We start from the raw sequence: 26,974 nt of genomic DNA, 5'->3' as shown, positions 1-26,974 counted from the left end.
GCAGATAAAGCCTCCCCCCCCATCATATTCTTAAATGTTTAAATTTACGATTTTTGATATTTTAAGGGATCTGCTATTGTTTTTGGACTTTTTAGAGATCTTTGGTTTCATAGAGGTGGCATAGCACAGATATACCAACTTGGATCAGAAACAACAACAGCACTTTTTTGTGATTAAAATAAAGAAGACGTTCCTTTACTTTTTTGTGATTCTTTATATACTGTTTTAATTTATAAGTTACAAATTATTCTTGTGATATTTACATTCTCTAATAAAACTGGTAAATAAGCTCTAAACGTTTTAAAACATTCTCTAATAAAACTGGTAAAGAAACACCTGGGTTTTCTTTCTTTTCCTAAAATTTCTAATACCGGTATTAAGATCTAAAAAATACCTAATACCGGTATTGAACTATTGGTTCCATATTGCAATCCCTACTCTTGTTGCTTTATATGCTCATGTTGCGCTTGACGTGTTCTCATTGGAATTAACACATTTTCCTTAGTGGAGATAGTTAAAAAATTTTGCCATTAGATCTACGCGACTTACAGCACGTTTGAAACACTTTGTAGACCATGCTGATCTTGAAAAACGCACAAAATAATTAATACATGAATATAAAGACCAAATAGGAAGCAATAAGAAGCACTTGAAGTGGGATGACAAAAGTGGCCAACTAGCTCCGGTGCTTGTTTGAGACATTTTACACACTTCAAATAGAATGTAATGAATTAATATCACTTTTAATCGACTAAAATCAAACAAAAAATTTTTTTGCAGAGAACAAGTTGATCATTGGGAGCAATTAATTGAAAATAAAATGCAAAAATGAGTGAAGGAATCATCAAGACAAAAAGATGACATGCTTATTTTTGGAAAAATCTACCATCATATTAAATGAAATAAATGATTTTATAAAGTGTGAGAAGAATCAAATTTTAAATAATAAATAATAATTTAATCAGTTAAAATATTCTTTCATTTTATACTTTAACTAGAATAAACAAGTTAGAAATCAAATTGGCTGCTTTAGCATTGAATAAAAATGACAGATTGAAATCCAATATCGATTCGCTGAAATATTTGCGCGAATTTCATGTCTGTTTATTAATTTTGATTTTTCATGATGTTTGCGCAGCTTAGAAAAATTATTATTTCATGATAGTATTTTAATTACGTTTTTACTGTTATATGATTTTTTGACACCCACAGTTAGCTTTAAACATTTTGATAAATTGATTTTTATTATTTTTCTATTTTTTTCTACATTCCAATTTTTTTTTATTATTTTCTTTACTCTTTCATCATATTTACAATTATTCGCTTATTTTTTTATAAATGAGAAGCATAATTTTTTCAGCTTTCTTACCTACTCGTGGTTGCTATTACTTATTTCTATTAAACGTTTTATGATCCCGTTGTGTTTCAGACAAAAATACGGACGTGTAGTATTTGTAAAATCGAATTGCTTGGAAACAAGTATTTGTTGCATAACGACTTCCGTATTCTAGTGAAAATGTTATCTCTGTTTGCATCTTGAGCTACTTTAGAGACTTTTTTTTAATTTTCATTTGTAGGCGTTCTTATTTGAATAAATAAATATTTCAGAATGACTATTGTTTAAAGTTCGTAATAAATGAAGAGAACCACTAAATAAATATCGAAAACAGGTCAACAGGTTTTCTGTATATGGTTTTGAGTCCTACCATACAAAGAATTTATTATGTATATTATGTACATGAAGTTCATAAATCAGATGTAATTAGAGGGAACCTGAAAATCTTAATACGTATATATATATATATATATATATATATATATATATATATATATATATATATATATATATATATATATATATATATATATATATATATATATATATATATATATATATATAAAGAATCCTTACAGTTTTTCAAAGCGCAAACGTTATTAAAAATTTCAATTAATTAGAAAATAACCGAAGTTTTGCAATTCTTTTGCAGCATCTTCAGAGTTAATTATCTTACATGGCATTTTTCAATATTTTCTTAAATTTTATAATTTTTCAATTTTAATAATTTTTAGTTTTGCATACTCTTTCTTGTACTTGATTTTAATTTTAAAATATTAAATACATTAAAAACATTATTAAATGGGAATTGACTTATCACTATTTTTTTAAATTTCTGTTTTATCTTAATGCTTATCCTCTTTTGCGCGTTTTTTTTTTTTTTTTTTTTTTTTTTCAGAATAGTGATTTAGCAATGTCTAAAAATAGGTTTAAGTTGATCATTCATATGTTGAGAAGAAAAGTAAAGCTCCTGCGGGCAAATGAAACATTCATTCGCTGACAGCAGCATATTCAGTTACTGAAAAATCAATCAAGTTTTCTTATTATTTCCCAGAAACTTTGGTGGAAATTATTTCACAAAAAAGTTGCTGCTTCATAAAATTAAGAATTCGACATTTTTAAAGTTACCAATTTTTTCATGCAATTTTTCTTTTAATTTATCTTGATTCATGAAAAGATTTATGTATATGGTTTTGCAATAAGAAAATTTGTAGGTATTCTTTTGCTGAACAGTTTTAAGAATTTGAACTACTTTCACTATTGTTCTTAACTTTTACTTTTATTTCATACATACCGGTTTCGATAGTTTTTAATGACGTTAATTTAATTATTTAACAATGCCTGCCATCAGAGGGTGGTCAATCGCCTGGACAAAGGCAGGAAAAGTAAAACTTTTGTGAACAATAGAAAAGGAAAATCGACGATAGCAGTAAGATAAATAATCAAAATATTGCTTTTTCTGGAGTAACTTAGAAAAAAATCATCCAAGAATATATATTTTTATACTATAAAATTAAAAATGTCGAATTTTTAACGATGTCAGTGTCATTTCTGGGCAAAATTTTTCAATCAATATTTTTAAAAAAATGTTGAGAGTAAACAACTCTGAAATGAGGGAACTTATAGATGCTTCTTTGATAAGCAACGCTAAGATTTTAAATTATTCTACCGTCAGTTTTAAAAGCATCTCTCTTTGATGGTAATGCATGCGGTATATGTTTCGCCTTGTCTGTTTTAAAAAAGTGACTTAATAATGACCAGAAGGAAACATAAAAGCATCACTCAATTTCCAGCGAGGACTGAAAATAAAACGTTTTTGTGCAAAGGAATTTTTTTTTTTTTTTTGATAACACAAATATAAATGAAGAGCTGTTACCGGAGCACATGACCAAATTCTAAGACACTTCGCAAGCAAAGACGATTAACAATTTGTATCAAGAAAACTAATTCAGTATATATTTATATTTTTATTAATGGAAAATTAACAATTTAATTAAATTTCTCTCCAAGTGCTCGTTAAATCTTTCATATATTTCATCATTTCAGAAGTTAATTAGATATTCAATGAATACGAAACTTACCAAATTTTGTTGTTTTTCAAAAGTGATTTCGGAACAAATATTCTTGCAGAAAAATGTTAGCAATTTTTTAAATGTCATCATTTTATCATTTCAGTGATATAAATTTCATTTTTTGCACTTTTCTTTCACAATTTATGGCAATGAACGTGCTGATATGCTAGCCAAAAATCAACGAAATGAATTGATTTTAATCCTATGAGTATTCCGAAATCGTATTTTAAGAATATCTTTAAGGATAAAGTTATAACTGAATAGAAAAACTTATATCAAATATCGAATCATGCATAGTTCACCAAGGAATTTATTCCTTTCATTCAGAGACGTTGAAAGGGTAACTACTTTGAACCTAATTTTACGCTTGGTCCGTTTTTTGCTAGGCATGAAAACTTAAAAGCCTATTTAAAGCATTTCGATTTGTCGCTTATGTTTTAGATAAAATCCAGAAGCCGAAGCTCGTGATGCTTGAACGTACCAAAATTATTTTCCGTTGTACACTTATAAATTGTCCACTAAAGAATAATATAGCAGGGCTTTTTGTTTTCTCTGTTTTTATTTAGAGAAAATTGTTTATTACATCATTTTATACATATATTAACAATATTTTTCTTGTATTATGTAGATTATAATTTCTATGTGCCTGCCTACATATATTTTACATGTGCCTTTTTGTGCTTTATTTATTTGTAATTTGGTTATCTTATTTTGATCCTGTTTTTTTGCTTTTCCCATTGTATAATTTTAATTAAGGAATGTTTCCATCTCTGTTTCAAAATTGCATATGAACCATTTTTTTTTCTGTTCTAATTTGTATTTGCTTATTTTCTGTTCACAGGTTGTTTATACCTGGAACCCCCAAAAATATTTCAATTGCTATTGTTCTTTTTAAATTAAAAGCATTAAGATGAATGCTATTCATGAAGTATCGCTATTTTTTTAATGTTTGCTTTCATTGAAGATATATCTTCATGCCGGAGTTTCTTTGTTACACTACTGCCTAAAAAAAATATTACAATGCCTAACGCCTACCACTGCCTGAAAGTAAGCATATGTTAGTCGCTGAAACAAAGAGAAGTGTAAAAACACGTGTGAACAAATGTACCAAACGTGCTCTTCAAAGTTTCCAGTTCTATTCATATTAAAATCAATCCACTTCAAGATTGGTCAGTCAAGCGAGGTTTTAAAATGTACCTATTTATAAATATTGTCGCTCTCTCTTATGACATAAATGTGTATATTAACATACAGACAAACATTAGGGAAAGATCTAGAACAATGAACAAAACGATTTGAGGTGTCTAAAATAATGTGAGTTATACATCCACAGAATTGTGAAGTTTAAAAACACAATGTTGAAGTTGTTATTAAGAAACTGTGTTACAAAATATTTAATTGAAATTTCCACCAGCAATGAATCGCGGCGAATCGAATAGATGGCAAAGGCGGCTAGCATTGTTATAAAAAGGAACGTCTTTTCTTATAAAAGTCCAAATTTAAGCGAAGAATCACAGAAGCGTTTTAATGAGTAACGTACCGTGAGGGTGCAATAAGAAAGTAGTGCACGCTCACCTATTATTGAATATTTCAGGACATGAAGAATAATAAAGAAAGATTCATATATGCAGATTCATAGATATTAATGAGTTGTATATATAATTATAATTATAATAATAAGTATAATATATAATTTGGAGTCATCTTATATTTATTCGATTTTAGAACATAACACATACATATTAGTACAGTCAAAAGAACACATATCAAATTCCATTCAGTTTAGTCATTGCAATTTTGAACTACAGCCTCCTCATGAATTTGAACTCTCAGATCGGCAACTCATTAACAAAATTTGCTCGCTTTGAGCATGATGACAGAACCATGTATTAGTTTCATCTTTTTTCTTACGATTTCTAGTTTCTATATGCATATGCGAAAAAGTGGAACGACGATCTCACGTGCTAACGTATGGAACATTTTAAAAAGATATATACTTTTAAGTGAATTCAAGTTTTGGTGCTGAGAAATGAACTAAAATGTCGCCTTACTTCCATAGAAACTTCGGAGGAAATAAATCCAAAAAGAAAAAAAAAAAACTTATGCAAACATAAAATTGAAAATTGTACCTTTTTAATGATACCAGTTTCATTTTTGTTCAAAATGATATTAATTCTTTAAACTATTTAATGCAGATGATTTTATAATAAGGAAATTTGTAGGTATTCCTTCCTTGGATAACATTAAGATTTTACATATAATAAATACTTTAATATGCAATCTTAAAAATGGATTAGAATATTATGTTATTTTATGCAAAGAAATTTTTGTATTAAAAACAATTGTATATGAAAATAATTTAAATCTGAGTAATGTAGGGTTATCAGCTTAATGAACCTATTTGAGAAGTACAAAGTATCCGAACGTTCAAGCTTCTACTTATAAAATGATTTTATTGGTTATTTTGCTAACTTGTACTTGAAAGTGGTTTTTCTTTACAAAATATTAGGTGGACGAGGGGTTTTTTTTTCGTAAATAATATAATATTCTTTAAATACGAAAGGAAATATTCTCTGATAGTAAGAAAGAGTGAAAAGGAATTAATATACAATTAGGGTGTGGATAATACCTTTTCAGCGACGTCACAAAATTTCGTTTATGATTCTTCAAAATTCAAAATTTCGTTTCTGATTCTTTTGTAGCATGAACTGTTACTTTCCTCCAACTTTGATTTTAGGAAGGTTACTCAAAAACGCGTCCTTCGCCTGACAAAAATGTAATTAAGAAACGTCTGCGACTCCAGGTCCGAATGCATTCACTTCGACCTGTGGATAAACTTTATTCTCTCTAATTGAATTCCTCGATGCCCTTTTCATTTAGTCTAGATTCGGTTTCATCTTTTTAATGTACTTCGAAAGGAAATGAGCTCCCCATAAAAAAAAGTTCAAACTTTCATTTCATTATTCTACTTATTTCATTGGTATATTTCTCTTCAAAGGTTAAAAAAAAGGAAAATAGTTTTTATCCGTGTTTCTTTAGTCGTTGAAAAATAACGAAACTTTTAATGAGTTTTGAATGGCAACAAAATAATTGTTTGATATTTTTCTGGAAAATTGTTTTACCATAGAAAGAGTTGCAGGGAGAATGCTATTTTTAATTAAGTTTTTGAAGAACTACGTTCTGCATTTTGTTGTTAGCGAGGGTGTGCTATGCAAATTAAAATGAGCTTTTTCTTGTTTTGTTCATAGTTTCATTAGAGATCTTTGTAGCGAAACTCTATTTAATTGTAATGATGTTACGCAAAAACATGTACAGTTTTCTTGAAATTTGAAACATAATTTTAACCTAATTTTGCGTATGAGATATTTAATAAAACTTCCTATTTTCTAAACATAATTAATTTTGGAAAGTTATAAGGTCCTTTAACATTATATTTTGATCTAATATACTTCAACAAATAGGTGCTTTTGTTTTTAATTTATAAGGAAGCTTAAGTGTTATTTATATATTTTGTAGAACTTTTGGTTAAAAGTTAAAACATTGAAATGTATATGCAAACTGTAAAGTAAAATTTTGTTTCATTGCATTATTGTTCATTGTTTCATTGCAAACAATCATCGGACTTAGAAAGTAAGTAAGTAGAAAAAAAAGTAATTACATTCTTCAAAGCTAATCAACAAAGAAAAAGCAAATGTTTTAACTTTCCATTTTTATACTTTTACCTAAGAAAACCATAAAATGAGATATGTTTATCTGTGAAGTACAGACGACGAGAAGAGATTTTCAGCTGGCCATCATAGTGTCGACAACTTATCCCTTTTTAAGCCATCAGAAATTCTCCAGAATTTACGGATTGAGATTTCTTTCTTTGGGATGCCATTGAATGATTTATTCTTGTGCCATTATTTCTAGAGACGATGACTGAATATCAGAAGCATTTTCCAAAAACCATCGCGGCTGCATAATGGCATACAGATGTGACTTACTTAAGTAGAGGAACGTAAAGAGTTTTTTTTTTTTTTTTAATTAAGTCATTTATTTCTGTTAGATATTCTCTATTTATGTTGTTACGATAATTTTTTGAACTGAAATGAATTAAATTCCAACGCTTATTTTGTAATCATCCTGTAAGTGCACTCTCGAATAAAAGTTATAGAATAAATGAAAGTTTAATAAAAGAAACATTACCCATAAGTTGAAAGCATAACAGAATTTGCATAAATTTGTCAGATGCTATACATCTCGGATAAAGCGGATAATATATCTCATATTATTCAAGGGTTCATTATATGCCCCAGCGATTGTTAATGTCCCAAACCATCATAATTATAAAATTATAAATATCCTTTTCAAACACGGAATTTGATGATACAATTGGAAATATTTGATGATACAATTGGATTGCCTCTTTCTCTAAACGTTCTTGCATTAGAGAGTAAGATCTCTTTGGAAACATAATTATGTATGTACAGGGTGATTAGACATATTATGTACACACATATAATAAAACTAAAGAGTTACTGGTCAGGCTCTTATAACAGCTTGATCGCAGAAGAATTAATTTTCACTTTAGAAAGTTTCAGATACAGAATATCTAAAATTATTTTCATTAAAATACTTTTAGAAATACTTTTAAAAATTAAAAAAAATAATAGCCACAAGCGTATATATTTAACAAATTATTTTTGCATTTAACAAAAGAAGTAACAAAGTGCCTCTTCAAAAGATTTAAAACATTCAACGTGCGGAAATTATCCCAAGAGTCATATCGAAATTGTAAAAAAATTCTCACAAGCTTTGTAAGCTTTGTTGAATTGACAACATTAAACGGCTTGGTTACTACCGTAATGTCTTGATAATAGTTTTTATCATATAAAATTGAAAGAAATAATTCACAAACTTATTCATGCTATAATAGAGATTTGAATTCTCTAAGCCCGGAGCAACTGGCATCATTTCTTCGGCTAAATTCATTTTGAAATGAGAATGGCAGTATCAACAACTATTGCAATTCAATGTTCACTTCAATATAAAATAAATTATATATATTTTTTCACTAAAAAAAAGCAAAAATTGTAAATTCTGTTTTGATGATATTTTAAAAGTGCAAACATACTATTCTGTAGTTTTAAAAACACATCAAAATCCCCTATGCATATAAACAGAATTCTAAATAGCCAACTCTGATAATTTATTATCTGACCAAAATACTGATCTTTTGCGGTCCAGGTTAAAAGATTTAAAATTAAGTTGTAATTTCTACCAACCCTATGGAAATGAATGGCTTAATTGAAGATTCCTAAATGAAGTAAGAAAATTATAACAAATAATATATATATATATATATATATATATATATATATATATATATATATATATATATATATATATATATATATATATATTCTCACAATTTCATCCCAATATTAATTTAAGCATTGCAAAATCTTTTCATATTATTTTTGATAGAATAAAATATCAAAAAGATGCATGTATATTAGATATTGTCTTAATCCATTTATTATTTTTTGTGCATAAAAAAATAGAACTGAATTAAATCAAACAAATATCATTTTAACATTTTAGGCTTTGATAAATATGATGATTTTTATTTTTTTTATTTTTTTGTTATTTTTCAAAGACAGTTTCAACTTAAATAAAAAAAAGTCATTTGATAAAAAATCTATACTTGTTAAACGCATAATATTTTCCCAAGTTTATTTAATTAAAATTATAATTTTCTTCCCGTGCTACCTACCTAAAAATAATTTTTATATTAATAAAAATTAAACGTGTGTTAAACTTATTACTTCTCTTCTTTTGGTTTAAATCACTTGAAAATTGCAAACTGATTTCCAGAAGTGATCCATTGATGAAGTTTTAGGTCGTCTAATAGATAATATCCTTTATAGACGCAGAAATATCGAATGAAGATTACTTTTATACAGTAAAATAACAATTTTTAAATTTTACCCATTTATACTATAAAGTTACATGTTTTAGAAAGACCTTTTGCAAAATCCATTTTAATCATGAAACGTAAAATTCATCAAACTAGCTATTTTAAGTATTTTAAAAGGAAGTGTTCATATACATTAAGATATGCATTAAAAATTGGACAAAAAAACAACACCATCTGATTTAGAAATCAAAATGCACAGAATAGTATGAGATAATTATTTTGAAAACAATCACTTTCAGATTTTGTACCGCTTTAAATTTTTCTGGCAGATGTGATCAACGAAACAATTCGTTACAACACGTTCAGCATAAAGAATAATGAGACATCGGTGTTTTACTGGAGAAGTATGAGCCAACCAAAATTTATATTGTTTTATTACAATATACTTAAATCAATTTTCACTTCTGTGTTTGATTAAATTATCGAATTTATTTAGATAATTATAGGAAGATTTCTCCCATCAACAATATTCGGAACACAAACTGCCCAGTATTATCGCGTTCTCCTATACTTTTGATTATAATTCTAAACACAGAAAAAAATGGATGAGAAACGATTCAAAATTAAATGTATTTATTTCAGAAAGATAGCAGTAGCAAATCTAAAAATTTGTGTCCGCTTGCCTATTCTTGTCGAGTAGAAATCAAGTTCGGAGAAGAAATACATAAGACACCTGGCTCAAAAGTAGGACGCCAGAAAGGGGAAAATTCGAAAACAGAATTTTCTGAGCTTCGTTATCAGAAATTGAAGAAGCTCCTCAAAGCAATTTGTCCAGAGGCCATACTCTAGAAAAAGGAAGTTTATTGAAGGTATTTTATATCCACGAGAATCGATCCAGATATTTTTCTATTTGGCTAAAAATGTTAGAAGAAAATAGAATTTAATATCAATCTAAAAGCGTTTTAAGGAAATATTTATATAGTACAGAAAGCTTATCTTTTTCTTCCCAGAATTGCTACAAAGGTCACAATCACTGAATCAAGTGCACAATGTAAGAGTACATTGCCTTAAAAAGTATTACTGTAATTTAATTTTAATAAATTTTAGTATATTTGTTTAATTAAATGGAAATGTTAAAAAATTCATTTGTTATGTGGTTTTAAAATGAAAAGGCTTATTTTGCCATAGTTCATGACAATGATATATTTATTTGTTTACTACAGAAGCGTTAAACTTTCTCTTTTTTTCTGTTGCAAGTAAATAAAAACTATTTCTGTAAATTTATTGATTATTGAAATGCAACATGATATTTTAAAAATATACTACCGGTGATTTAAGCCATCGAGCGCCGACTGTCTAGCTTAAGAATGTTCTTAAAACGGCCGCAGTCAAAATAAAGGTTAAACACAATTTACTAGATAAGAAATTGGCCGAACGTTCGTAAACCGGCCTGGTATGTTTTTGCTTTCCCCTGACCACTAACAACAGGGGGTAAACTTTCCCGCGTCTCGACCATCACCATCCCCTAAACACCGGGGATTTTGAATAGTACTGACTGATCAATCAAGTAATAAATCTGTCGACGCAAGGCAATTGCCATTCGGTTTCTCAACTAAGAAGTTGGTTTTCGCTCTGAGAACTAAGAACTTGTCTTTTAATCCGCAATGTTTACAGAAAATAGAATTTGTTCAAAAATAAATTTTTAAAAAATTCCTCAATATGATTTTATAAATTTTTATTAGTAATAGAAAAATTTGTTTAATAAATTATTTAAAAGGAATTATCATTCATCAAAGTGCATTACGAATATAATACATTCTTTTTACTGACATTCAGTGAATTTTAATTCAATTTTTTCTAATTTTTAGTTGTAAGCATTTTACTCGCATATTATATATATAATGGATGAATATATAGTTCTCTGATTAAAATAAATTACAAAAATGTATTATTAATAATTTAAAAATACTACATTCATTTCGGATATAAATCTGTTATTGAAAATTATAAATAAATATTTGTATTATTTTTTTTGTTGTTGTTTTTAGATTTTTGTTTTTCATTCCATTTTTTTAAGTTCTGAAAATAATAAAGCAATCTTTTGTCAATATATAGTGGGTGAATATTTTATTGATAATATGTTGATGAAAATATTATTAACTTGAATATTTTTGACTTATTATCTTATTTTGAAATAATTAAAAAAATAGTTGAAATAATAAATTTTTAAAGTTAATTTTAATACTTAAATAAGAAAACATATTAATGTATCCATTTACTCACGAGGCTTATATCTGATAAAAATCTTCATTTCATTCATATTTTTAATAAGTGAATATTTTGAATGTCAATTTCTTATATCATTCCTAATCTTGACGCAAATCTTGGTAAAAATGACTCATAGTCAGTGCAGAAATATTTTCTTAAATCCATGCATTTCTCTGCTGTCAAATATTGCGAAGAATCTTTCCTTCATCTTACTCCATCAATGAAATCAAAATTTCAATTGTACCCATTTTATGAAGTTACAACATTATGAATTTTTTTATGAAAATTCGTAAATTATCTCGTAGATAAAAACGAGACTTAGCTGCATGTGTCCAACAATTAAGAATTACCCTTTGATACCGTTGCTTCCATGCTCTTCATTTCTGAACAATTCAAACAAATTTCATTGGAAATATTTATAAGGTATTTCACTGAATGTGAATTTCAAAAGATGGATGCATAATAAAAGAAAAGAAAAACAATTTAGAGTAAGTAATCACAACTTCAGCAACGTTTAAAACCCGTAAGTGAAAAATAAGTTTTTTATTTCATTGCAACAATAAAAATACTTGCTACAAATTTTGGCACATTAATTAAAATAAAACAAATTATAGATATTAATGAATCTGTAATAATTTTGCCAATTTGTGGAGGAAGGGCAGAGTTCTTCATTTAAAGGATCTTATCCTCCGGTCACAAAAATTGGATGGTAGAAAAGTGGCTTAACACTGTTAAGTTAACAGTGACATTACATATTAAGAAGGTTGTGCTAAATCAGAAATAATATATGCATAAGTTATTTTATATATATATATAAGAAAAATGGAGAGAAGCGTGAATTTTTACGTCATATAATTAATTGGCAAAGACTGGGTGGGAGAATCATGTTGGTGTGGTAAAACAGCAAGTTATTGGTGGTCTAGTCACAGATGACTCATCAGGGTCTCATGATGTTAAAATCTTCTTAGCATCTGTAACCATTTCTTATCAAAGCAAAAATAAAATTCATAAATAGCTTTTAAAAAATGCAAAAGCTAATTTTTCTTAAATTATTAATTTTTAAAGCATAATAAAAAATTTTAATTAAAATTTTCCCTTGGTAATTCGATGGAAAGTAAATTAATTAATTTGACATTTATATATTAATTTATCGAATTTAAGTATATTTTACATCAATATATTTCATGATGGAAGTGAAATTAAATTGTCTTCATTGTTGCTTCTATCATTTCAACCTAATTTTTTTCCATTGTTGATATCAAGATATGATCAAACTAATTATTTAATGTTGAGTATGTTTCAGTGGTATGCTTTTGTTAAAAATTTTGTTATACTTTAGATAAAGTTCAAGGGCAGAATCAAGCATTGGTGAAAAATTTTTAGCTCATTTTTGAAAATTTCTATTAGGATTGGCCTTATGAGGTACATTAGAAATAAATTTCCTAAAGGAAGCAATTTTTCTATTGGAAACAATATTCAGTAGTATCTGATCAATAGCCGAATTTCAACCAGAATATAAACAAATTTAGTAAGAAAATCCACTTGCCTTGTATTAGTGAACAGAGAAATCGAATTTTTTATTTTACGTTTTAGTCATTAATTATTTTTAAATATATTAAGAAGAACCTCTTTAAATGTTAAATGGAAAAAAAAACTTTAATGGATATGAAAATCAAAAATAGTAGAGCACACACTTTGTTTGACATAAAATCTAAAACTGATTAAAGAGCAAAGCTTAAAAACTTTTTTTTCATGGATTATTTCCATAATACCCACGTTAATTTTATAAAAAGAACAGCGCTTTCAGGAGTGATGAATTAATCTTTTACATCCAAGACTCTTAAATTTCAAAAATGGTAAAGATTAAAAGAACTACTCAGAACATCTTTCAAGAATTCATTCTTGTCTTGCTGAATGCCTAGCAAGGGAAAATATCGTCCCTTTCAATGCCAGATTCCTATTAAAAGTACTTCTATTGTACAATCTGCCTGGAGCATGTTCTATATAACCCATTTTGAGACACTAATTTTTATTGAATAGGCTGTTGTCACTAGATGTAACACTTCTCTTTGTAACGTAACTTGGGCAATTTTAAGCACTAAACCTACCGACATTTTACTGCTTGATTTGATCGTAAAACTTCTATTAACAATGCGGACAAGCCGAAAAACTACTTTCACATAGAGAAACACATGGATTTTCTTACCGAATACTAACAATTGAAATTAACCGAGATCCATAGATAAAAAAACGTTCTGAATCCACAGCCTTGTGATACGTTCAAACAGTTAGAAATCGTATCAGCCTTTAATGCATTTATTTAATTTCATTAAATAGCTAATGCTGTTTTAATGCAAAGCAATAATTATAATTGCACAGATACATTTATTAATTCTATTCTTCAAAGCAATATCATACTCATCATCGAATTTTGTTGAATGTAAATAAATGTTTTCCATTTATTAAATATATTTTCTTTCTTTCATATGCTAAACTTTTTTTTAATAGTCCTTATTATTACTAAGTAATTTTTTTCATTTACGCTTTTCGCAGCTCGTCACAAGACACAAATCTTCCTCCCATTTCAGTGTGCTTTGATTTTTTATAGAGATTTTAAATATATAATAATAATATAATTATATATTTTAAAGATATAATTTCTAAAAAATATGTTTTATATTTATAAAAGCAGCGGGTTTTTTTTCCCTACCTGAGTCCCTCCCCCCTCCTCCACCGAAAAAAAAAAAAGGAAGACAAATATGATTTACAAAAAGCAGTAAAGAACGCTTGTATTTAAAGAATGAAATAAAAAATAATATTAAGCAGTAAAAAAGAATAATAGTAACTACATTTATCAATATACTTTAAATAAAAACGTCTATTAAAATAATTAAAAACGCTTTTACTAAAAACTCACTCTAAACAGTAAAAAAGAATAATAGTAACTACATTTATCAATATACTTTAAATAAAAACGTCTATTAAAATAATTAAAAACGCTTTTACTAAAAACTCACTCTAAACAGTAAAAAATAAATAATTAGATCCAAAAAATTTTCAAATTTGCCTTTCATTACGTATTAAATGCATGGCCAAAATCTATATACAAAGCTTAAGCAATAGTTAAAATTACATTTATAAATAAATATTTGTTTCGCTTAATAATCGGGATGAAAATAAATTAAAAAATTTTATAAAAGGATTTTTTTTTATATTTTACTGCATTTTAATAAAAATATTATTAAAAGTTCAAACGTACTTTTTTGTGAACTAATCACAATCATTAACTGTTACACATGATTATGACATGTAAATATGAGGGATTCCCTACCTTTAATAAGTATAATAGTTTTCATTTGGATATTAAATTTGTGGCGAAATAATGAAATATTCAAATCAAGAATGAAGTATACAGCTCATATCACCTATCGATCCTGCAATCGCGAATTCCTACGAAAAACGTTGTTTCCTCTTCTCGGGAGTTCATTCCCTTAATTAGAGAGACCACCCAAATTCTAACTGTCAGCGAAAACAATAAAATGACCTTAACAAGCAATCCAATATGCAAATACGATCATGAACATCGATTGCTTAAATGAAAAATAGTATGAAAGGTTTCTATTATTTCAATGAGCAAATTTTAAACAATTCTTCTTCCTATCCTTCACTTGATTAGTTTGGACTACAACACACAAGGGCTGGATTTGAACATGCTGAGCTAAACAAATGGCAAAATAAAGAAAGCTTTAATTTTCTTCAAATTAAGTCAAATAAAAGGAATGAAAATTTTGTGACATGATAGATGTCAGTATGAACAAACACTCATCGGAATTTAATAAATTAAAAAAAAAATTAATAGCTTTTGAGTTTTAGATGAGATTGCTCTCCCATCAGATCATTTATAAAGATGAAATCAACTGTTATAAAATAGGCGACAATATTACTTGAAAATTAGATATTCGATTGAGATATGGAAGATGGTGAAATGAGCGAGTATTTCTGTGATGCGTTATTGACCAAATAACGGTCAGTGATGCTTGGAAACAGAGCTCTTCAAGATTCAACTTAAAGTTGGCTCAATTTCAGATTGTACATTCTACTCTCACAACCTTGTTAGGGATACAGTATCACCATCTGGTGGCTGTTATAGGAAAATTTGTCTTGTTTGTCATTATTTTTTAATCGGATAGGCAACAAATGTATGAACCAAATTTAATGTTTTTGAATTAAACTCCTCTCATGAATAGGAAACTGATTTGTTTCTATGGATAGTACGAAAATAAGAATTCGAAAAGCATAGTAATTATAGCTTTCTTCGTTGAATAAATAAATTGCAAAACACTAAAAAAGAATAGTTACCTTAAATAACATGCTTAAATTTTTCTAAAAAAACTAAAGATTTTTTAAACTTTTCTTATCGTGAAAATCTATTGAACATTCAGAAGATGTCAATGATATAAAAGCACAAATTTATTTTTATATGGCAAATAATAATGGAAGCATTTAATGGAAGTTGGGATATTAAGGTAAAAAGAATTCGTAATCAAGTGTAAATGGAAAAATCAGTGACTAAAACCTTACTTTTGTTTCTTAAATATGAAAACCTAAATCACATTTTGAAGATTCAACAGATAAAGAAACAAGTTACTCTTCAAAATCTTATTAAATAGCAAGTATGATTAAACAAAAAAGTACTTCCAGCGATTAACGCCATTGTGGAACTAGTTTACAAAAACATTCATGGTCTTATCAATTCCCACCGTTCCTGGGAATTTAATAATACTTTCATTTCTTTAGATGATAATGGCAACAGAATCAAAAGGAATCATGAAAAAAAGAAAGTATCCTTCAAGACGCGAAGTCATTAAGTTATCCACATTTTCTGGTAATAGTTTGAAAGTGAATTATGTAGCATTATTAAATCTTGCAACTTCAGTAGAACTGTCAGGATTTTCTTCAAACAAGGAGAATCAGCGAAGACGGGAGAAGAAGAAAAAACTCATTTTGATAACAGGTTTATGATGATTACAATTTAGCTGAAAGTACTTTCTTGATGACTTTCGTATGAAATACTGCTGAGAAATAACTTGATGTACTTTGTGATTGCAGCGAATTGCCGAATGCAATTTCTAAATAAGCTACATTTTTTAAGTGGTACTTAGTTTAAATCAAAGCTATTATCTTTGTGCAGTAAAATAAATTGAAATATTTTCGAAGCCATCAGCATGTTTTTTTCCCTTGCTAGATAACACTCTAAGTCGATAACATATTAAGAAGCATAAAATAAAAGAATATTTATTTCGCTTTTACATTTTTATTTTTATAAATATCGTCTAAATCTTTTACTTGTGTTTCTGTATTCAATTCAGAAAACAAAATATAGAATCGTATTTATAAAAAACATAAATACATAAAATTAAATTTGCTTATTGAATATATAAAGAAAATAAACAGGGATTATTAATTAAAAGGTTTTATTATAAATATTACTATAAGTTTAATATAATCCTTTAACTGCTCCAAGCTGTGAGTATTAATACAGATTTATTTTTCTAATTGTATTAATGTTCATAAAATATTCAAATGTTCAGATAATGGGTATCTCACAAAAATGGATATTATAATTAAAATAGCAATAACTCTAAAGATTTTCATTGCTTAATACAGATAAAAATGAATTTTTCAGGAAAACAGTTGAATTTTCAGTGAACATATTGGAAATCAAACTGAAATCTTAAATCTTAACTGTTAAATTTCCCATAATAATGAATATTTTTTGACAAAATATGTATTAACTTTCTGAACTCAACATAATGATTTGTCGTACCTAAACTTGTCTAAAGTCTTTTCTGAATTTTGTGTTAGATAAACTTATGCTTTTAAAAGACTTAGTGAAAATAGAATACCAATAATTTAAAACTAATCAAGAGCGATATATAGAAAAAAAAGCAATAAATTGCTATGTAATTAAAATACACTTATTAATTATTTATAAAAATCAGTGATTTATTGCTAACAATCTATAATTATTGGATCGATTATGGTGATCGACTTAATAATTATAGCTTAGAAATAAGGCATAACGTATTAGTACTTATTATTTCCTTTGGTTCTATTTTAAGCAGTTAAAAATATAAGCGAAAATTAAAAATTTAAAGTTTGAATTTTGTTAACGTTCATTTAGTTTCAGTTTGTTTATTTTAAGTTAGCACCATTTTCGCAAATGAGTTTTCTCAAATAGGGTATGCTTTGAAACGATTTTTTTCCACTTTCGAAACTTTAACTAGAGGAGTTTCAGCCACTTTATTAAATACTTTCAATTCTATTTCACTGAAATTCAAGTATCTTCTCTATGGTTGTATTTTTGAATATCCTTGTATGTAAAGTCCTCATTTTTTAAAACAATGATGTGAACAATTAAATGTTAAAGAAATTATTCACAACAATCAATTATTTTTTATTTATCTTAATAATCAAGAATGGAGACGTGTTTTAACCAATAGCTAATAAATTATTAATATAAAGGCATTTTAACTAATAGCTAATAATATAAAGGCATTGAAAACCCGAAAAGAAGAAAATGAAAAAAATGTAAAATAAATTATTACCGATCGCATCTACTTTTTATATGCATTTATATATGTAAGATTGCATGGAAAAATGGTTGCATGGACTGTATTTCAACTATGGATATTTATGGAATTTCTGGATTTCACAGTTTTAAGTAGAAGGCCAATGGATCAATCATTACTAGTTGTCTGTTTAAATAATCCCTTGCTTAGGAAACTCAGAATTACTTTATCTAAACAATCATTCAATTATAATATAGTAATCTTTTTTTTAATGCAGGTTTTTTTGCTTCATTAAGATATCATTTCATAATAAACTCATCATTTCATAAGCCCATAACTCGGAAGTATATAAATTAAAGGTACATACTTTTGTGGATAAATCATTAGCTATGCAAATACTAAAGCAAAAAATAATCATTCCAAAGAAAATGGAAAGGTAAAGAAGGAAACGTAAAGTTAAGACTTGGATTTATCAACACTTAAGTAAGCCAGAAAAGAATTTTCAATTATCTTTATTTGAATAGTTTTTCATTCAAAACTTTTGTTTCCAACACATATTCTTTGCCATTTCAATTTAAGAAAACTTAAAAAAACAGAAGGAAAGTCTTGTAATGATTGGTTGCAGATTTTGCTCTAAAGCCTTTTAATTGCAGCGCAGCATTTCTCATTTTTATGATCGTATTCTTATTTTTAAAATCTCACTTCCCACAAAAATATTTTCATCCATTCATTTTTCGAAATATCACCACATGTAGCTGAAGATAAAATCTTTTCAAAATGATTTGCCCAATGGCAGATCTGATTTCTCTTCCAAAGAAACGTTTCTATTCAAGACTTTTATTTTCATGATTTGTTATCCTTTATCTTCTTAAATTAAAAAGGAAAAAGAAATAGGAAGGGGATATTATGAAAAATGTGCATTTAAATAGGAAGATATTTTGGTAGATATCTTCCATTCACAGTTATTCAGTTTTGGGGACAGCACCGTATCTTTAAAACTAAGTTTTCAATTCACGTGATTCTAATCTCGGACCATTCCTTTCTCAGTTTTGAAACAGATGACTCCTATAAAGATCGCTCATCAATGCTTCTCATTCCCTATTTATTTTAAAATTCTTCTATATCTTTTCTCACATCAAATTCACGACATTTTTTTTTAAAGAAGCCTATATTTTATTTCATATTTTCTTTTTTCCTGACGATTACCATTTTATTTAAAAACATTACCCAGAATAATCAGCTGTATTTATATGATAGCATTAAAATTTCGTAAATAGCTCTTACATTGTAAAAATCAAGCATGTTATATTTATTACTGTTAGCAAAAATAGGATGCTCGTTTCATATTGGGTTTTTCTTTCCATCCGAATGCGTGTACACAAACTGTTGATGATTCGAACCCCGTTCGCAACGATTTATCACATGAAGTGAAATGATGCTTCCAATTATTTATGCAAGATGTTATTTGACGGTTTTATGCAAATGTTTTTACACTCTATATAAGAGCGGAAGCACTCGTGCACGCATACTTAGACGTAGATTCAGTTTCTTTTTTTTTTTTTCACTTGTGTTCGTAGTCTGTGTCGGTGTAATATGTGATATTTTTTATAATGTATTAAATATTTGTTTGTCGCAAGAAATAAAAGTCTGTGTTTTTAAGAAGTCTTCTCGACCTGCAACATTTTATAAGCACCAGTCACATGTATTTTTCATTTCTATTATTTGAACATTTTACTCTGCGGACCTTACAGACGATTGATCTGGACAATTACAGGGTTTGAACCCAAATATTGTCTGACAATTACAGACACTTCAAATGTATTTTTTTATATAGATACTGCGAAATATATTTATATATTTTTTTTAATTTTGCAAATAATTGTAATATATATCGGCCATGTCTCAATTTTGATACATGATTCCCCTTATCATGACACATGATAAAAAGAATTGTAAACATTCACGCTGATTGAAAGAAAAATGAAGTAAAGTAAAATTATTTCAATCACGTTCGTAAGAGTAAAAAATACTAAAGAGTCATTTTAAAATTAAGAGCCTATTTATCAATGTATCAAGAAGAGAAGTGAATATTTTTAAAGCGAATTTGAAGAAAATGATTTTACAAAAGCAGGAGACGCTGATAGAAATGCTCCACATAAACTGGATTTTTAATTACGAATGCAATATTATTTCAATTTTTACATGATAAAAATTTTGGAAATGTTCGTCTCTAATAATATCTATTGTAAATTTATATCTTAATTCTGTCTGCACTTTACACTTTTATGATTTTCGTTTCATCTCTAGAATTTTATTAAAAGCTTATCTTTCCTTTTCTCCCTGATAAAAGTGTTAGTCATATTGATTCATTTTTATTTTGAGCCTTAATAACTTCACAATGATCACCAAAGGAGTCGCAGTTTTTCGCTTTTACCTCCGAGTTAGCATCGGATAGCAGAATTGTGATTTATACATTTATAGAAAATTCAAGTCCTAACTGGGAATAGGACACTGGTGCTATCACCTTACGCAAAAATTTATTTATTAAAGCTGGTGAATTTGAACTTAATATCCATCTTCTGAGCATTTCGTTTTGGAGAAAATTGTTTTCAGTTAATATTCTTGATATATAAGAATATTCTAAACGATGAATAGTCATTATATACCTAATTTCCTTATAGAATATTAAGTACTCTAATTTGTTTTTTTATAATCTTCATTATTTATTATAATAATTTCTTATGTATTCATTTTTGTGTAACATAGTTCGATTCTTGATTTTTGAAATATAGAATTTCTTTCTCTTCCGCTTCTAATAAAAGCGTGTTTTAAAACATCTTTGTTCTACTTTTTTCTACTTTGTATCTTGAAAGTAACTACTGCCTTTTATAATGATGGAACATTCGAGCTGCCTGTTTCCATTTTAAAAATATTATAATTGTAGTGATTTGAAAACACAAACACCTAAAGTTCTTGCATGGATGACATATTTATTCTAACGAAAAAAAATTCGAAATTCACGGTTATAAATTGAATTGAATCTAAAATTCCATATTCTGAAATTGTCATTAGATGGTATTACATGTACGAAAATGCATTTATTTAAATTAATACATTTAATGATAATCAAGTATACAAAAGTTATTTAAATATCGCCCTGTCTTCGGGCGATATTTAAATAAATAACAGTTCAAAAATTCACAATTCTAATACATGAAGAATGGTTACAAAATTTCAAAACTCATTCTTTACAATTCACGATACGTCTCAAGTTCAATGAAAACACGAAATCAAACATTCCAAACATTCGTCAAATTTTTATTTATGGAGAAAATGAACAAACCATCGAGTGTTGATATTTACTAGAATTTTGCTTGTTCCCATAGGATATTTATGCCAGGCATCTGATTTGATAGGCGATAAATGTAGCTGTTATATTATGTATGAGGCGGAACGACATTTAAATCCCGAACAACGGTGTTGAATTATATTTTTGCATCTCCGCAAAATTTGAATATGAAACTTCAGATTTGGTTTGGCAAAAAGGTGAAATATTTCTCATTGAAGAAAAAAATACATGAAGAGAAGTAAAAAAAAAAAAAAAAAAAAAAAAAAAACAGAAGAAATACTTTGCTCTCTTGAACAATATTAAAGAATTCTGGAGTTATTGCATCTCGGTAATACTTTAAGAACCCTAAATTAATTTAATAAATAACGAAGAAAATAAATTTTAAAGCGAAGCTTTTTGATAATTTCTTCCATAATTCATTTTGTATTAATGAAAGAAATGAAATTATTTTCATTCCGACTTTCCCTTCTACATTTTAGTGTTGTGTTCTTAAAACAGCTTATTAATGTAATTAATGTAAGCAGTATTGGAATTACTACTAATTACTACTTCGGAACTGACTTACTTTGATGAATAATATTTTGAGGATACCTTATTTTCACAACTAATAATTATTTAATATGAATTCGATTTTGTTAAATCCATTTTAAAATAATTCGAATAAGAACAAAAAGCTTAGTGTAAGCTTATACTCATATAGTTGTTGCAATTCAATTCCATTTAAGTTGATTTTTTAAAAAAAATCCAGCTTCTTGCGTGATTTTGCAGCAAAAAGAATTTTGAGCTGTCGACCCGATCAGTTTATAGATAATCCACAAATCTTAATACCTTATGTGTGCAAAAGGCCTGTCGCCGATGTCTCGTGCACAGGGTGAGTAACAATGCGCTGGATAGATATTTCATTGGAAGTGAAAATATTAACAACCAAGACATCCTATAAAAGCTGCCCGATAACACGCAAAACTTGAGAAGTGACTTTTCATTCTTATGTTCGAACTCTACTCCGGAACAGCACACATTTAGATGTTGTTGATGACTTCATTTGTCTTTGATGTTGACGTCAAGTGGATTGATCAACAACGCAATCGATTTACAGCATCTTGCGCTTGCTTCCATTTTTCATCAGCTGCTTTGCCTCTTTCTCTTTAATTTCATTGCTAAAAAAGGGCAATGAATCGCAGTTTCCGATGAAATGATATACTACACATTTTCACAAAATCATTTTTCTTTAAAAAAAAAAGATAATTGTAGTTAAAGAAGCTCTCCATAAGCACTTTAAAGCATTATTAATTAAATAAGTATTTACAATGTGATTCTAAAAATGCATCCAAAAATAAAATGGGTCGGAAATCAATCACTAAGAGTTTCTCTTGTTTACCAGTTGAGAGCATTCCTTAACGGAACATCAGCGCATTTGTTTTTCCTAACTATGTATGGATATTGCATGAGGATTATCTTATCAAAAATAAACATTTAATTATTATTAAAGGACGAGAACATTTCTTATGCGGTGTCAAATACAAGAAGCGAAACGAATGACAACAAACTGCTGTTGCCACACAGTATCTATGAATACAGAAATAATAACATTAAACATAAATGTTAACCTTACATATGCTAGATTAAACAGGAAGACGTCCACAAGAAAATATTTTTCAGCTTTTAAGGACCATTAGTTATTATGGGAACGTTCAGATTTAAAATTTGTTTCTAAATCGGACTGACTTTCTCCTTACTTCTTCATTTTTACTTAATCCTTCAAATTCTGCTTCAAAAATAGACATTTTTTAAAAAAAATACCTTTTAGTACAACCATTTGGTGCAGTTTGACCAGAAAAAATAATGATTTGTTTGTCTATACATTGATTTTGTGCAATTGTTTCACAATCAAGTTATGACAATATTATGTTTGATATATATATATTTATTTCAATATTATGTTTGGAATAAATATAACTTAATTTAAAATTTTATTTCACGAACTTGCATTCTGCTAAAGTATCTCTAGGTGATGTCGCTATTCACATGTACTTTTTTCAATCTGTTGGCGGTTGCTGTGGGGAATGCATAAGAATGAAAAGCGCCCGAGTCAGAGTAAAAACGACAGCTACCACTCGGAATTTATAATTCCTACTGTTATAGATCAATGTATTGGGCGGAAATGTAGAATGTCAAAAATAACATTTGGTTTCCTATACACTGAGAGAATTTCATTCATTAAAAATATGTATGAAAACTCCAAAAGAAACCATGTTAACAGATCTTATTGTTTGTATGGAAAAAAATCTCCTTTGTTTGGAAGTCCTAAAACTTGTCATATCTTCAGTCCTGGCCAAGAATAAATTCTTTCATTCCAAAAGAAAGAGAAAAAAGGACAAAAGTTTCGGGAAGTGTACCATCACATAGCAATATTAAACCAATTCCGATAAAAATAATAAAACTTTCCACAACTAGAAAAATTGGATTCATTTTATTACAATTATCATCAAATGGAAATTATTTCCATGTCTTGGATCTTTTGATGAAATTGTGTCTTTTTTAAATGAAAGGGCCTGGATCACTGAATATAAGATAGCAGAATGTGTTTTTTCCGCACTAATAAAAACATGCTTTCGATTCAAAGTTTATTTCCATCTACTTCGGAATGAGAGAATCATGAATAATTATCCTTTGATTAAATTAATGAAGTAATGGTGTTTCCTTTTTTGTTCTAACATGGTTAACTCGATGGAAAAATTTGATTAATGAAAGAAAGATTAGATTTGCTATCTGCCGATGATGGTTACGTTGCTTCCTATAATAGTTTATGATGCATAGTTCTACGTAATATAATAATTAAGTCATTAAAATTTCAAACGTCAATTAAAAAAATTGTTTTTTGCTTAATTAATTGGAAATCAATGATATAGTTTGTATTGGCTAAATATACATTAGAAGCTATTTTAACTTCCCATTCGATTAGTGGTAATACTTTAGATACTCGGTATTGCTGTTGTTATTATTTAGATAATTAATTTCTTATTACTCCATTTCTACACATGATACTTTGGTTTTTCATTTGTAACGCTGACAATGAATAATGCACAATCGCATGTACTTTGAATTTTCCTAGTTCTTGATTGCGATCGACGATATTAATTACCTATTTCATCTCAATTACTAAATAAATTTGATTTTTATAACTTCAATTGGTCTTTTTCTTTTTTAACCTTACTTCGTTAGTTATTAGCAAAGTTTGGAAATTTCCTATTTTTTTAGTTATTTTATTTTTAAAATTATTTGCATAATTTTTTTATATTTTTCACTAATATTTTCGCTAGATCTAATCAGAGATTATATAATACTCTTCGCCTGCTGTGTCTAATAAAATTCTGAAATAAATACTAATTCATTCAGTGAAAAGTTTCTGCTTTGGTGCCACTGTGTCTCCTAGATTCAAAAGTCATCAGCTCCGTTCCCTTTAGTAATGCCGCATTTACATTAGATGTTTAAGTGGCGCATACTATTTCAACTACAAGAAGCAAAGAGATTTCGTGCTCTAGCAAAAGTTGAGTTTTAATAAATGTTTATGGATTCCTTTTCCAGGCTTTCATTTTGATTTCCCAAAAGACAGAGCAAGATTTTGTAAATGAAATATCCATTTCACTTTTAAAAGACGCTACAGAATATTAATACATATTACTTTTAACTCTCTCCAGGATTGCTAAATGGCTTAGGAACAGTTTAATTTGCAAGTGGTATTATTTTTAAAAAAATAGTTTTTCATAAGTGTTCTTATATTTGTAGTTTTTTGTCTTTTGTTTTGAATTTTCCGTTAAAAAATTGTAAGAAATGAAAGGGAAATTAGGAATCATTTTGAAATGAACATATTGGTTTGAGTGTTTCCAAATAAGTTTTTAAAAAGTCTCGAATCTAAAGCGAATTAAGAAAAAACAAAAGAACTTTAGGATTTGACGCCAAGCTCTCTAGGATGAAATACAAACCTTATAACCATATAATTAGATCTATACATAAATTTCATCTTCAAAGTTTCAAGAAAAGTCATTGGGAGACCGAATGTTGTCCGTCTTTACTAGATACCCATTTATCAAGAACCTGCAGCTTCATGAAACAATCAGAAATTGCCGACTCCAACTAAAAGATTTCCATCGGTTATCTTATATTATTGAATGCCAAAAGATTCATGTTTTCTAGATTTGACGAATCAAACTTTTATTTCCAGTGTTTCGCCCTCCCCCCAAAATACTATTTTAAATAACATATAAAGGATTATTTTTCCCTTCTCTGATATTTTAATGTTTACTTTATCTGCAAAGTTTATAAATAAAATAAAAGTTGATTTTTTCCCCTCGTTTCTAAAAAAAAATAATAAAAATAAAATTAAAAAAAAATTACTATTAAAAAATAGCGTCACTTTCTATACATTTGCTTCTTCGATAATTAATGCGTTCCATGTGGATTAATCGTTTTCATCTTTTAAAAATGTGTCGCCTTTATCTATAATCTGACATTTATTAAAATGTTTTAAAATTTTAATTTTTTTATAACAACTTATTAACTACTTACTACAAATTATTAAACTACAACCTATTTGGCTATAAATAATATTCGTTAATAATTGTCAATAAATATCAAGCACATTTCAGTAATTGCCATTTCCTAATACATTTTAACTTTTCTAATAAGTTTTTTTCATTAAAATAGTAGCAACTTATTCAGAATATTTGAAGGATATTTTTAACGAGTTTAATAATCTCATCTGCTTGCTTGTTTCAATTGATCAAAAATGATTCTGCCTTAGAAGTCAAATTATGTTCGTTAATTATCATCATCCTTCAATGAAGTTGATATTCCTCACACGACAAAGCGCCGATGGAACAAAGTTAACATTACAGTCAATCGAATTACCTTGTGAAAGGAAAAAGGACGAACCATCGCCATCTCAGCAAAACTGTTTCATTTCAGAAAATCAAATGAACTTTAAAAAAATGATTTTATAATACTAGCCATCTTTGCCGACCGACTGGTTCACCAGGATGAATGGTTGCAAAAATTTTCAAATAATATTTTATGTAATTCGATCTTTATCCCTGTGCTATCAATATTTTGTGCTTCTAATTTTAATAAACTTATAATTCATATTGTTTTAGAAATACACCGTATACATCGTTCTGTTCACCATACCATGCATTTTCATGTCATCATCTTTTTTTTTAAAATTTTTTAAAGATTTTTTTAACATTAATAGAATAACGTTCGAACAGACCGTGGAAAAACATGTACTTCCTTTCAACAAACCTGTTTATTTTTTTTTTTTCTTCTCATGGTCACTTAGTTTTGATACAGCATCCTATATTTATGTGAGTTAAGTACGTATGGTGTAATGTGGTATAATTATTCTTGTAATATTTTATGTTTAGTGTGTGCAAATTATCTTCGGAAATATTATAAAGGTTTTAAAATGTTATTATTTTC

Source organism: Argiope bruennichi, chromosome 1 (genome assembly GCF_947563725.1).
Source record: "Argiope bruennichi chromosome 1, qqArgBrue1.1, whole genome shotgun sequence".
Lineage (NCBI taxonomy): Eukaryota > Metazoa > Arthropoda > Arachnida > Araneae > Araneidae > Argiope > Argiope bruennichi.
This window is presented reverse-complemented; position numbering follows the sequence as displayed.